Below are 14,798 nucleotides of genomic sequence, written 5' to 3' on the forward strand. Positions count from 1 at the left end.
GAGTTTTCAAAGTTTTATATTTAAACCCCGGGTTATTGTGTTATTGATAAATGATTATATTTTTAAAACTGATTTTCATATATTGTTTCGAAAATTTTAGATGATTATTATGTGAATATATGTGTGGTGTGAGTAAGTGGTATTGGTGGATTTGTTGGTTAATTAGTTACGGTTAATTATGAGTATTATATGATTAATATATGAATTTTTGTGAATTTTATATTATCTGGTTTATTGCGTTAACTGCTCATATGTGTTCGTATTTGAGAAATTTCAATTTCTATATGCTCAGGAGAAAATATAGTTTATTTGGATATTTTCATATCGATTTATGGAATGTTAGATGATTTTATAATCGATTTACGGATTTAATTGCGTATATTTATATTTATTGATTAATTATTTGACTTCCGTAAAACCGTCCACTCGTAACGAGGTAGCAAATTTTCTTCCCGGAAGTTTCAACAAAACTCACCTTTAGCCTAATTGGAATATTCCGGACACTTTTCGTGTTTTGACTTTTTCGATCCGGAGTACGGTTTTCCCCGGAGTCGGTCCGGCGGAGTTTTTCGGGTATTTTAATTGTTGATAATTATCCAGATTGTCTCGATAAACGTGAAACTAGATATTTTGATTCATCCTTATCTTGTAATAATTGCAGTGGGACCTGCATACTAATGATTGAGTTAAAAAGCCCCGTTTTGATGATTATCTCGTAAACCGGTACCGATTGGACCCCGCTTTATTAATATAAAGCTATTAAATATCGTATTTTCATGTCATAAATGATCCAAAGGGGTACCAATTATTTGTAAATATCAATAGACCTTTCTAGAGCTTATTTTCACCCGTAAAAATCATTTCACCAGTTTCTTTCCATGAATACCGAGAGAAAACGAGCGGTGTTCTTCGTGTTCTTCATAATCAAACGCAGATTTGGAGGTGTTATTGGAATCCGATGGAGGCGTATGAATAGTCAAAACGAAGCTATCGACGTGTAGATTATAGTTTAATCATTCGTTTGTGTGCAGATTCAACAGGTAAATTACTATTAATTGTTGAAAATTCGAGTTATATTGATTTGAAATATGAATTTTTGCAAACGTGGTTGTTTGATTGTTTTGATGATTCCATGTTGTAGAACGTGTTTTTCTCGTCGTTTTGGTATATTATATGTTGATTTTTGAGTTCCATAACACCTATAAAAAGGGGTTTGATTCTTGGAGTTGTGTTCTTGGAGGTTATGAATGTTCTTAATCGAATTTGGGCGTTTCTTTGTTATTGATTCTGGGTTGTTCTTGGTTATACCATTAGAAAGGTCTAGTTACAAGGAGCTTGTAGGTGTCTTCAAAACTAGCAAAGGAGGTCGGAATCAAACGCCGGAATCTGGAGAAGACTCGCCGGCGGCGAGATTTCTCCGAGATTTTCCGGACAAATTACGCATCCTTTGCTAATTCTGATGGTATAGATCGATTCCTGGCAGTAAAATCTTGTGATCTGGAGGTTTTGGTGCGTGTTGAAGCGCTGTAGCGCCGTTTCCGGCGAATCAACGGCGGCTGGGGGGTGCCGCTGCGAAAATTGCAATTAGGTCCCCCTAGTTGTGAAGATGATGAAGGTTTGACACTGGAGTTTGATTATTGACATTCTAGCTCTCGAACTTTTGAAAGTTTACACCTGGCACCCTGCCAGACAATTTCAGTATGTTTACATTTTAAACCTTCTCAAATTTATTTCAAAAAAATTCATTTTAGTGATTTATTTTAATTTCAAAAATAGTTTTTAATTATTTCTTTATTCAAAAATAAATCTAATTTGATTTATTAATTAATTTTAATTAGTAATTAATTATTTTAATTGGTCAATTAATTTAAATATTAATTGATTAATTAATTTAATTAATTGTTAATTGATTTTAATTGATTAATTAATTGGATTTAATTAATCCTTTTTAATTTAAAAATTTCGAAAAATAGTTTCGAGCTTTAAAATATTTTTCCAAATTATTTTCAAGGCTCGATAATTGTTTATGAATGATTTCAAGTCAAATTTCAAGTATTTGGGACTTGATTATTTATTCGAAAAGTGATTCTTTTATCGATTTTAATTCCGAAAATTGTTTAAAAATTCTGGAAAATTCCCGAAAAATCATTTTTAACCCAAGACTTGATTTAATATCAATTGGGATGGGAAACCTTATGTGTTGTGTGTTGTCTGCTATGGGTTGGATGTGTTATGTGCCGATATAAGAGTGAGAAAACGGTTTTAAACATATCTTTTGATCCGTAAGTCGGAATCAAGTGAAACGAAAGAGAGATAGAAGCTCGTGAAGCCTATTTCAATATGACATGATAATATGGTGGAGTCAAGAATGTGATGAGGTGTTGTTAAATATGTAGAATGTGATAATATGTGATCTAATTGCTATTAAGTGATGATTACGTGATATACGTGTTTATTCATGATATTATACACATGTGATAAACGATTTGAGTGACATAGTATCATGATTCGTATGATTGATATTGAATAAGAACATGTGGATTATAGGAATTGGAATTGGTTGATTAGTTGTTGGTTGGGAATAGGTTGACAGGTGGATAGTCTTATAAGTAGACGAGACGCTGTCAAATTATCAATAGGATTTATACGATAATTGATTTGTGATATGTTATGTGGAATATGATTTGACTATATGATAGAGTCAAAGAATGATTATGTGTTACGTGATATTTGGTTAGTTTAAAGGGGTATATAAGTGGGTATCGATATACGTGATATGTATATGCGATATATTGTTTAGTGACTATGGTATTATCTTATTCTCGTTAAGGATTTGGACGAGGCGTGTACGCTCGAAGATGTTCAGAATGTCAAGTGGTATTGCAAAGCGAATAAGGCACGAATCGAGGAAGCGAAGCTAGATTACGAATAAAGTATAGCCAGAGATGGTATAGAGATTATGATATGCATAGATTGTGAAAGTGGAAAGATGAGATAGAGATGTGAGACTGGAGTCAGATTTAAGGCAAGTATCCTGCACCCTGCTTTTGGATATATTGCAAATATTCTGATTCATTCTTTTGATGTGTTGCAAGTATCCTAAACCTTTCTCTTGGATATATTGCAAATATTCTGATTCATTCCTTTGGTATATGTTTCAAGTATTCATACCTTTCTTTTCAATGTTCGAAAGTGCGAGTATTCTGACCCATTCTTTCTAATCTCCAAGTTTCTAAAGAATTTCCGTTTTACAAATTAATTCGAAGTTCAGATTGTCATTGAAGCATGTGTTGCTCAGTGATAGTTAGAGCTTTGAATGAATTGGGATCTTCTTGATTATTCAACCCGCCATTGTCATGCTGGTTTAGCAGGCTAAATTCAGTTGCTTAGCCGATAATGGAGGATATTGAATAGTTAGGGATTTCCTGAACTATGATTTATGAAAGGATGAACTGTGACTTATGAAAAGTTTATTATCAAAGTTTGATTTGAAATTATTCTGTTGTTGATGATATTTATGATGATGTTCTGTTGATTTACACTGACCTGTTAAACTGAATTAGAGAATTGGATTATTGTTTTTATATAAACATGTGGACCAGATGAGTGGTCAGACCAAATGAGTGGTCATGATAGGCCAATGAGTGCCTTGGATCCAGTGATAGAGCATGGCGGGGCCTGCTCGGGGTTAGGTATGACTGATCAGCATCCTAACCTTGGTTTTTAATTAAAATGTGATAGTCCAATTCAATAATTCTCTTGTGAAGGATTGAATTCCTCAGGTTTCTATTGCTGCAAGGTATTGTGATTCTTTTATACAATACCTGAATTTGTGAACTCAGGTTGAATCTTTTTATATCTTGAACTCGAGAATTTCTGCTATATCACTTCAGAACTTTCATTGTTATTATTACTTGCTGAGCATTGTTGCTCACTCTTGCTATTCTCTTTTAACCATTTCAGAAAGGATTAAAGATGAATGGCTAGTCTATGATTGCGAGTAAAGTTAAGGCTAGGCGAGGAGTCAGAGGTGTTAAGGATCCAGTGGTCGAGAAGTGTCCAGGAAGATTGATAAGGTTGATGCTAGCTCGAGTTGTGCTATTGAGATTCAGATGTAAGTCATAGCTGGAATAGTTGACAGTGATTCTTCTTATCGAAGATGATCTGATTTGGTAAGAGATGTTGGGTAATAATAGTGGTTGATTCTAATTTCAATACTGTAACCTGGAAGCGATCCTGTTGTTTTGGGGGTGAAGATGTTCTCTTTCAAATCTTTCATTTAACGTCTTTCAGATCTTTTATTATGGCTTTCAAGTTTGAATTTCAGGTTTTAAATTCTCTGATTTTATTATCTTTTGAAAAAAAAATTACAGGTTTTTAAAGTGTTTTAAAAATGATTTTAAGTGGTGACGTCAGGATCCAGACCCCCGGATTCATGGACCGTCACAGTTGGTATCAGAGCAACAGGTTACAAGTTATTGAAATTTGAATATAGATTATAGTTTTAAGTTTTATAGAAAATAGACGTTGTGTGACCATATATAGAGGTATTGTGAGACTAATTGGTAATAGTCTAGAGAGGTGATATGAATAGAGTCTAGTTAGACGATTAAGCTGAGTGTATAGGTTTAGAGAGATTTTGATTCCTAAGTTTAAACATTTCATTTCTAGTATGTTGGCTTATTTAGAATTGTGAATCGTGAGAAAGGTCAGTATTAGACCTAGATAAGAGAATTTTGATAGTGAATGATTGAGTTGAGAATGGTAAAAATGCAGAGTTCAGAGTATTCTGACTATACTGCATAGTTGAAAATGGTCTACTGTATTGATTTGAGAATGATAAAGATGCATGGTTCATAGTATGTTGACTATGTCAGATATTTGGAAGATGTATATGATTTTAGTGAGATATGAAGAGTTAGTGTAGAATACGAGTTGTGCTGAATTAGAAGGAGAGATTGGTAGATAAAGGTTGATAGATGAGGAGTGCATGATAGAGAGTAGGTGGAGTTGAGTCAAGTTATTAGAAATGATATCTACGAGTAAGTTAGAACGTTAGTCCTCGACGACAACGCTTTAAGTAAGCGGGACAAGGTGGGCCCATAACCCACAGGTTGATGATCCAGACAATCGAAGATACGTTACGTGTTTGTGCTATGGATTTCAAAGGCAATTGGGATACAGTAGAAGAATGTAAACTACATGGGCCAGAGTTATTACGGATGATAACGTCTACGATGACATCTTACGAGGCTAATACGAGTCAAATCGTTTGATATTTAAGAACGTTGAAAAGAAGACATATATTGTACAATGATTTATTGAAGTAGAGTCGGAATCTGAGAAGACCTTGGCAATACCTCTCTTCAACTAAAGATTCTTTTGATTGTTTTCTCATCAGTGAGATATTATCATGATATCTTTTCTACAAAAGTTTTGATAAATGAGATCTTCAATTTCTCAAATTCTAATATGATATTGGTATTGATTATTGGTATGAGTTGGAAGGCAAAGATGTGTGATAAAGGCTGTTGTGAAGAGACAGTGATGTTCCTTGATATTGTTTGACATTTCTTGACATTCCTTGATACCCTTTCATCTTCCTTGATATCCCTTAGTGTTCTTTGATATTGTTGACATTCCTTGATATTCTCTGATATTCCTTAACATTTCTTCAATTTGATTGGGATGAACAACCCTATTTATAGGGGACACAAGGTATACCTGTCTGTGTGATAGGAGTTGGATGGGACGCCATCACTTGTGTGTGTTGTGATTACAAGAAGGTTAACAACCTTTAGTAGTGTCTAATGTGGACACGCAACACCAAGTTCGTCGATCATATAGATCTCTCAATCACTCCTTTATTCAAATGTGACTTATCCTGAAAGCATTTTGTTCCATTTTAAATTCCCAAAGATTGATGCCTGAAAAATGAATTTTGCAATTGTGAAAGTTGATTCTCCTATTTCTTTAAAGCTAAAGGTATGCCAAGGTTGATCAAAAGGTGGATGACGATACGATATTACGAAGTGTGTACGTTTTAGTTTCTTCGGAGGATTCCGAGGACGGAATCCTTATAAGGGGGGTAGAATGTAATATCCCATATTATTAAATTCAAATTTGATTATTATAAATCTATTTGTCTAGATATTATTGTTGTCTCTAGTTGAATATTGATGTGATTATGTGAATAGTTGTATGTGATTATACTTGTTTTGTGGATTGATATGGATTTTACAAATTATGCGTCCTCCTTCTTTCTCTGATTCCGAGGACGGAATCCCTATAAGGAGGGTAGATTGTAATGACCCGGATTTTAAAAAAAAAAAAAAATATTTTTATTAGTATTAAAAGTGATTTTCTTTAAAGTAGGGAATAAGATTTAATATTTTATTCCAGTTTAATGAGTTTTCAAAGTTTTATATTTAAACCCCGGGTTATTGTGTTATTGATAAATGATTATATTTTTAAAACTGATTTTCATATATTGTTTCGAAAATTTTAGATGATTATTATGTGAATATATGTGTGGTGTGAGTAAGTGGTATTGGTGGATTTGTTGGTTAATTAGTTACGGTTAATTATGAGTATTATATGATTAATATATGAATTTTTGTGAATTTTATATTATCTGGTTTATTGCGTTAACTGCTCATATGTGTTCGTATTTGAGAAATTTCAATTTCTATATGCTCAGGAGAAAATATAGTTTATTTGGATATTTTCATATCGATTTATGGAATGTTAGATGATTTTATAATCGATTTACGGATTTAATTGCGTATATTTATATTTATTGATTAATTATTTGACTTCCGTAAAACCGTCCACTCGTAACGAGGTAGCAAATTTTCTTCCCGGAAGTTTCAACAAAACTCACCTTTAGCCTAATTGGAATATTCCGGACACTTTTCGTGTTTTGACTTTTTCGATCCGGAGTACGGTTTTCCCCGGAGTCGGTCCGGCGGAGTTTTTCGGGTATTTTAATTGTTGATAATTATCCAGATTGTCTCGATAAACGTGAAACTAGATATTTTGATTCATCCTTATCTTGTAATAATTGCAGTGGGACCTGCATACTAATGATTGAGTTAAAAAGCCCCGTTTTGATGATTATCTCGTAAACCGGTACCGATTGGACCCCGCTTTATTAATATAAAGCTATTAAATATCGTATTTTCATGTCATAAACGATCCAAAGGGGTACCAATTATTTGTAAATATAAATAGACCTTTCTAGAGCTTATTTTCACCCGTAAAAATCATTTCACCAGTTTCTTTCCATGAATACCGAGAGAAAACGAGCGGTGTTCTTCGTGTTCTTCATAATCAAACGCAGATTTGGAGGTGTTATTGGAATCCGATGGAGGCGTATGAATAGTCAAAACGAAGCTATCGACGTGTAGATTATAGTTTAATCATTCGTTTGTGTGCAGATTCAACAGGTAAATTACTATTAATTGTTGAAAATTCGAGTTATATTGATTTGAAATATGAATTTTTGCAAACGTGGTTGTTTGATTGTTTTGATGATTCCATGTTGTAGAACGTGTTTTTCTCGTCGTTTTGGTATATTATATGTTGATTTTTGAGTTCCATAACACCTATAAAAAGGGGTTTGATTCTTGGAGTTGTGTTCTTGGAGGTTATGAATGTTCTTAATCGAATTTGGGCGTTTCTTTGTTATTGATTCTGGGTTGTTCTTGGTTATACCATTAGAAAGGTCTAGTTACAAGGAGCTTGTAGGTGTCTTCAAAACTAGCAAAGGAGGTCGGAATCAAACGCCGGAATCTGGAGAAGACTCGCCGGCGGCGAGATTTCTCCGAGATTTTCCGGACAAATTACGCATCCTTTGCTAATTCTGATGGTATAGATCGATTCCTGGCAGTAAAATCTTGTGATCTGGAGGTTTTGGTGCGTGTTGAAGCGCTGTAGCGCCGTTTCCGGCGAATCAACGGCGGCTGGGGGGTGCCGCTGCGAAAATTGCAATTAGGTCCCCCTAGTTGTGAAGATGATGAAGGTTTCACACTGGAGTTTGATTATTGACATTCTAGCTCTCGAACTTTTGAAAGTTTACACCTGGCACCCTGCCAGACAATTTCAGTATGTTTACATTTTAAACCTTCTCAAATTTATTTCAAAAAAATTCATTTTAGTGATTTATTTTAATTTCAAAAATAGTTTTTAATTATTTCTTTATTCAAAAATAAATCTAATTTGATTTATTAATTAATTTTAATTAGTAATTAATTATTTTAATTGGTCAATTAATTTAAATATTAATTGATTAATTAATTTAATTAATTGTTAATTGATTTTAATTGATTAATTAATTGGATTTAATTAATCCTTTTTAATTTAAAAATTTCGAAAAATAGTTTCGAGCTTTAAAATATTTTTCCAAATTATTTTCAAGGCTCGATAATTGTTTATGAATGATTTCAAGTCAAATTTCAAGTATTTGGGACTTGATTATTTATTCGAAAAGTGATTCTTTTATCGATTTTAATTCCGAAAATTGTTTAAAAATTCTGGAAAATTCCCGAAAAATCATTTTTAACCCAAGACTTGATTTAATATCAATTGGGATGGGAAACCTTATGTGTTGTGTGTTGTCTGCTATGGGTTGGATGTGTTATGTGCCGATATAAGAGTGAGAAAACGGTTTTAAACATATCTTTTGATCCGTAAGTCGGAATCAAGTGAAACGAAAGAGAGATAGAAGCTCGTGAAGCCTATTTCAATATGACATGATAATATGGTGGAGTCAAGAATGTGATGAGGTGTTGTTAAATATGTAGAATGTGATAATATGTGATCTAATTGTTATTAAGTGATGATTACGTGATATACGTGTTTATTCATGATATTATACACATGTGATAAACGATTTGAGTGACATAGTATCATGATTCGTATGATTGATATTGAATAAGAACATGTGGATTATAGGAATTGGAATTGGTTGATTAGTTGTTGGTTGGGAATAGGTTGACAGGTGGATAGTCTTATAAGTAGACGAGACGCTGTCAAATTATCAATAGGATTTATACGATAATTGATTTGTGATATGTTATGTGGAATATGATTTGACTATATGATAGAGTCAAAGAATGATTATGTGTTACGTGATATTTGGTTAGTTTAAAGGGGTATATAAGTGGGTATCGATATACGTGATATGTATATGCGATATATTGTTTAGTGACTATGGTATTATCTTATTCTCGTTAAGGATTTGGACGAGGCGTGTACGCTCGAAGATGTTCAGAATGTCAAGTGGTATTGCAAAGCGAATAAGGCACGAATCGAGGAAGCGAAGCTAGATTACGAATAAAGTATAGCCAGAGATGGTATAGAGATTATGATATGCATAGATTGTGAAAGTGGAAAGATGAGATAGAGATGTGAGACTGGAGTCAGATTTAAGGCAAGTATCCTGCACCCTGCTTTTGGATATATTGCAAATATTCTGATTCATTCTTTTGATGTGTTGCAAGTATCCTAAACCTTTCTCTTGGATATATTGCAAATATTCTGATTCATTCCTTTGGTATATGTTTCAAGTATTCATACCTTTCTTTTCAATGTTCGAAAGTGCGAGTATTCTGACCCATTCTTTCTAATCTCCAAGTTTCTAAAGAATTTCCGTTTTACAAATTAATTCGAAGTTCAGATTGTCATTGAAGCATGTGTTGCTCAGTGATAGTTAGAGCTTTGAATGAATTGGGATCTTCTTGATTATTCAACCCGCCATTGTCATGCTGGTTTAGCAGGCTAAATTCAGTTGCTTAGCCGATAATGGAGGATATTGAATAGTTAGGGATTTCCTGAACTATGATTTATGAAAGGATGAACTGTGACTTATGAAAAGTTTATTATCAAAGTTTGATTTGAAATTATTCTGTTGTTGATGATATTTATGATGATGTTCTGTTGATTTACACTGACCTGTTAAACTGAATTAGAGAATTGGATTATTGTTTTTATATAAACATGTGGACCAGATGAGTGGTCAGACCAAATGAGTGGTCATGATAGGCCAATGAGTGCCTTGGATCCAGTGATAGAGCATGGCGGGGCCTGCTCGGGGTTAGGTATGACTGATCAGCATCCTAACCTTGGTTTTTAATTAAAATGTGATAGTCCAATTCAATAATTCTCTTGTGAAGGATTGAATTCCTCAGGTTTCTATTGCTGCAAGGTATTGTGATTCTTTTATACAATACCTGAATTTGTGAACTCAGGTTGAATCTTTTTATATCTTGAACTCGAGAATTTCTGCTATATCACTTCAGAACTTTCATTGTTATTATTACTTGCTGAGCATTGTTGCTCACTCTTGCTATTCTCTTTTAACCATTTCAGAAAGGATTAAAGATGAATGGCTAGTCTATGATTGCGAGTAAAGTTAAGGCTAGGCGAGGAGTCAGAGGTGTTAAGGATCCAGTGGTCGAGAAGTGTCCAGGAAGATTGATAAGGTTGATGCTAGCTCGAGTTGTGCTATTGAGATTCAGATGTAAGTCATAGCTGGAATAGTTGACAGTGATTCTTCTTATCGAAGATGATCTGATTTGGTAAGAGATGTTGGGTAATAATAGTGGTTGATTCTAATTTCAATACTGTAACCTGGAAGCGATCCTGTTGTTTTGGGGGTGAAGATGTTCTCTTTCAAATCTTTCATTTAACGTCTTTCAGATCTTTTATTATGGCTTTCAAGTTTGAATTTCAGGTTTTAAATTCTCTGATTTTATTATCTTTTGAAAAAAAAATTTACAGGTTTTTAAAGTGTTTTAAAAATGATTTTAAGTGGTGACGTCAGGATCCAGACCCCCGGATTCATGGACCGTCACATAAAGTAGATAGATATAACACATGTCAAAGGTTCATAGATTCCTAACACGAACATTATCGAACCTGTATAATTTTGCATGTTAGGTAAATAACTGTTGCAGGTATATATATTTCAAAACATATATTTAAATAACCAAATCAAAGCATATATCTTCTTATTATACAGGTGGAAATCATTCAGATTTACCCGACAGATAGAGGCTTCTTAGGATCGCCAGTGGAATATCCTTTTAAATAGAAATAAAAACTAACAATATAAACAATACCAATAACTGAGGAGATGACAGGGTACTTGATCCCTCCCAACGTCATGAATGTCAAGAACAAAGGCATCCACTCCATGGAGTTCTGGTGACCTCTCTTCACCATTTAACACAGTCAATGACCCGATGAGAAATTTTGAAAGCTTAGAACATTCACGTTGAAAACAATACAATATATATTTGAAAACATAAAAAAGAGAAATAGTACCTGAACACAGTTAAAGAGATTAGCATTTTCATTTTCAGATTGTAAAGCATACATTGCAGGTAGAGCAACCTTATACCTGCAAATTTTATTCACAATATCATATGCACATTATCGACTGAAACGATAGAAAAAACCCTGAAAGAGATGTATACAGATAAAATAAATCCTTTTTACGGGCTTTGCCAACTTGAGCAGCCATCCAGAAATTAAAGAAACCGGAGATGTCAACAATTATAACAATGTAACGGCAACATATCAACTTCAGCTGTGTCCATCATCTTTCAGAAAGATTGGCAATGAGTCTCTTCTGAAAGCTTTTCTTTCAAGGTGTGATATCCATACATATCACTATATCAGGAGCACCAACACTGGCACCCTCTTGGAGCAAGATCTCTGCAACCTGAACAGCTCCCCGCACCGCACTCCAGTGTAATGCTATTTGTCCAGTATGATCTGCAGCATTCACATCTCTGCCATGCTGCCAGAAGAAATTAATGATAACAAAATCTGGAACTGCAATAGCATACAAAATTAAAACAATTTCAATTCAATCTCGCGTACCAGATTAATAAACTCTTGGTCTTTTAAATATCAGAAGCTGAAAATTTTACAACCACAATACAAAAAAAAAAGGATAAACCACAAATAAAAAAAGGGTAATATTATGATAAACCACAAACAAATAAATGAGCTACATAAGGATAAACCTGAATGTGGAAATAGTGTAAGATCTGAATTAAACTATCAATATTGATGGAAGAATATAGTGATATTAACTCGAAATAGTCCATCATGTAATCATTCTGAGTAGAAGCCAAATCAATATTATTTTTTCCGCAAACCAACCTGTGTAATGTAGCTCAATATAGCATCATATTTATTATAAGAATTCCTAATATTCGGGGTCCACTCTCAATAAGCCATCCTACAATGTTCAGAATTAATTATGAATATGAGGTTACTGGCATTGAGTCACATATGGAAGTGGTAGACCAAAATAGGGAATCACACCCAACAACGAAAAATGAATAGCCTTCCAAGTGAAAGCTCTGTACTACTGTGTCATTGTTCACTGTCTTAATTTCTACAAATCCTTTATATGTAGCATTTACGATGGATGTATGCATTTGAAGTGATTTTTTCTGCGGCCTAATGAGAAAATCAAGCTTGTAAGCCTCTTTGACTTTGAACTTATCCAAATTTCATTAGGCCAGCGACAAAGGATCATCCTGAGTGAATGACTACAGCAAAGCAGTTTACATCTTTTAATTATTACATACCTCATTAGGTTCAAGAATAGATGCATCTGGATTGGCTGGCAAATATTCCGCATGCAAACTATTCTTTTTCATCTCCAAAGCCGCAGAACCTGAAAAGAACATGTCTCAAATTTTCTTCCCGGCACTAAAATTTAACATGTTTTCATTATAGAATTGCATTGCAATATTCCTACAGATCTCAGCAAACGGTTTAGTCTGGACTCCCACGGCTGAATTGAATCTGGTATTTGTCCAAATAGCCTGTTAAAAGCTCAAATCTCTACAAAGAAACAAAGCTTTTTCACAACGAAAGGAGGCATTTCAGATTAGACTAATAAGGTGGGAAACAGTCAATGAATTATAAAAATGAATAAATCAACATGTCTACACACTCACAGACAACCTCTTTTTTTTAACACATCACCATATTTTCAAGTTGTAAGGTGAATCAATTCATTATAAGAGGCAGCACAAAATTAATAATTCTATTAAATGAATAAAATTAATAGATGAAATAATCCGGAACAACTTCATGGGTGGTCATGTGGTCAGAATTAATATGGCCAAAAGCAAACTCATCTTTACCTAATAGAAAATACAGGCAAAGATAACTAATTACAGGAGCAAACAACAAATAGACAACAAAATATCATACAAAATTATAACAGGTAGAGGTATCAAAAACAGAGATGGGTCACAGAAAATTACAAAACTTTTCAGACGATTCCATCCTCACCTGAGCCAGTATATTATGATGTGGATCATGGTGCAATGGTGTCAACTTCCCAGCAGGACCGAACCAAACATTAATCGGCCTAAGCTCCCACCACCAGTATAACAGTAGTATGGGACAACAATGTCCTTCTGTAACCCAGGTATCTGCATTAATGATTATAAAAAGAAAAGTGAGACTGCAGACTTAAGTACCTAACTTACATGTAATGCAAGAATTCTATACAACAACTTATACACATCAGAAGATATGCATGCTTGAAAGTAGAGACTGAAGAAGTACTGTCATTGATCCGAATCCTCTCGAGAAACTCCAAAAATGTGATTAGTTCTTGCTTTCATTCTGTGTTTACTAGTTTTTCCCAACCTTGTAGGTACATAAAGCAAGTATTCTTTTCCAAAGGCAAAGTAAAACATTTCACGAGTTTAAAGAGAGACAAATACGTATATACAACTTGAGGTAACCGATTATAAACTAATAGTTAAGTCAAGTTTACTTACTGCCAGTTCCTTGAATAATAAAGAATATCCAAACTCAAAAATCCAAAACAGGACCGCATACCATTCCTGGATGTGAGAGTGCATTATCCAACTAACACAGTTTAAAAAAGTGAATTACAATTGATATAGACCTATTTAATGCAGCAGTGTCATGTACTCCTTCCACTATTACCAATATGTTACAGATATATGCATGATATCCAACAATTACAAATCGAAGAAGATAAGATCATTATTAAAAAAGATAAGAATGTGGGAAATACATAACCATGAGTACAACGAAGATTTGCAACAATCAGCTCCATCGACAAATATAGTGAAACAACAATAAGAGTCTTATGTAAAAACTACATCTGAAACACTACAAAAACAAAGAACTGATACAATCAATGGAGTCGTTTCGGATTAGACTAAAAAGCAGGCAAGAATTAAAGGGAGAGAAGAAGATTTAACTGTAACAATCGGAATGAGTTTCGAAAAGTTCGGATGTATTACATGATTTAATGCGACATCTCGTCCAGGGATGAATGAGCAGCGCATATCGAAGCTCAATCAAAGCGGGAAGAAGCAAGAAGGGACGGAAACTTTACCCCATCACCAGCATTTAAATCAGACCCATCACCGGGTTCCATCAATTAAAGCACAGACAACTACAGCTGAGAAGCTGCAGAAATCAAAGAATGATGCAAGAAATCAGTACATATAGATTGTAGATAATAAGCTGAAAAATGTGAAGATGCAAGAATGAAAGTTTACCCCCAAAACCTAAGCCCTGATTTTGAATGAAGATTTTCAAGTGCGATACACAATTTGAGGTGAGGAAAAATACGGGAGAGGGATGACCAACACGTGGGAGTATACAGATGGAATGAGCGGCTTGGATGTGATAAACGTATGGGTAGAAGTATAGCTCAGTGGAAGATTTGATAATACGGTAGATACGGCTGGGTAAAGTAGTCATTTCAATGGTATTTTGGC

The 14,798-nt window shown here is 34.0% G+C and overlaps 3 long non-coding RNA genes across 4 annotated transcripts; 2 read left to right on the plus strand and 1 right to left on the minus strand.

Moving 5' to 3' along the window:
* The first annotated feature begins 861 nt into the window (after positions 1-861).
* Positions 862-4,294, plus strand: LOC135151150 (uncharacterized). Its single transcript, XR_010289689.1, has 2 exons — positions 862-1,040; positions 2,831-4,294. It is a non-coding gene; the product is annotated as an uncharacterized LOC135151150 (long non-coding RNA).
* A 2,095-nt stretch (positions 4,295-6,389) lies between these two features.
* LOC135151151 (uncharacterized) lies at positions 6,390-10,702 on the plus strand. The gene is made up of 2 exons (XR_010289690.1): positions 6,390-7,448; positions 9,239-10,702. It is a non-coding gene; the product is annotated as an uncharacterized LOC135151151 (long non-coding RNA).
* A 1,411-nt stretch (positions 10,703-12,113) lies between these two features.
* LOC135151152 (uncharacterized) lies at positions 12,114-14,674 on the minus strand. 2 transcript variants are annotated; one of them, XR_010289692.1, is made up of 5 exons: positions 14,577-14,674; positions 14,316-14,484; positions 13,324-13,466; positions 12,609-12,697; positions 12,114-12,253 (listed from the first exon to the last, which is right to left on the minus strand). It is a non-coding gene; the product is annotated as an uncharacterized LOC135151152 (long non-coding RNA). The 2 variants fall into 2 exon arrangements; XR_010289691.1 differs by having other exon boundaries at positions 12,128-12,697.
* Positions 14,675-14,798: the final 124 nt, after the last annotated feature.

Source organism: Daucus carota, chromosome 3 (genome assembly GCF_001625215.2).
Source record: "Daucus carota subsp. sativus chromosome 3, DH1 v3.0, whole genome shotgun sequence".
NCBI lineage: Eukaryota > Viridiplantae > Streptophyta > Magnoliopsida > Apiales > Apiaceae > Daucus > Daucus carota.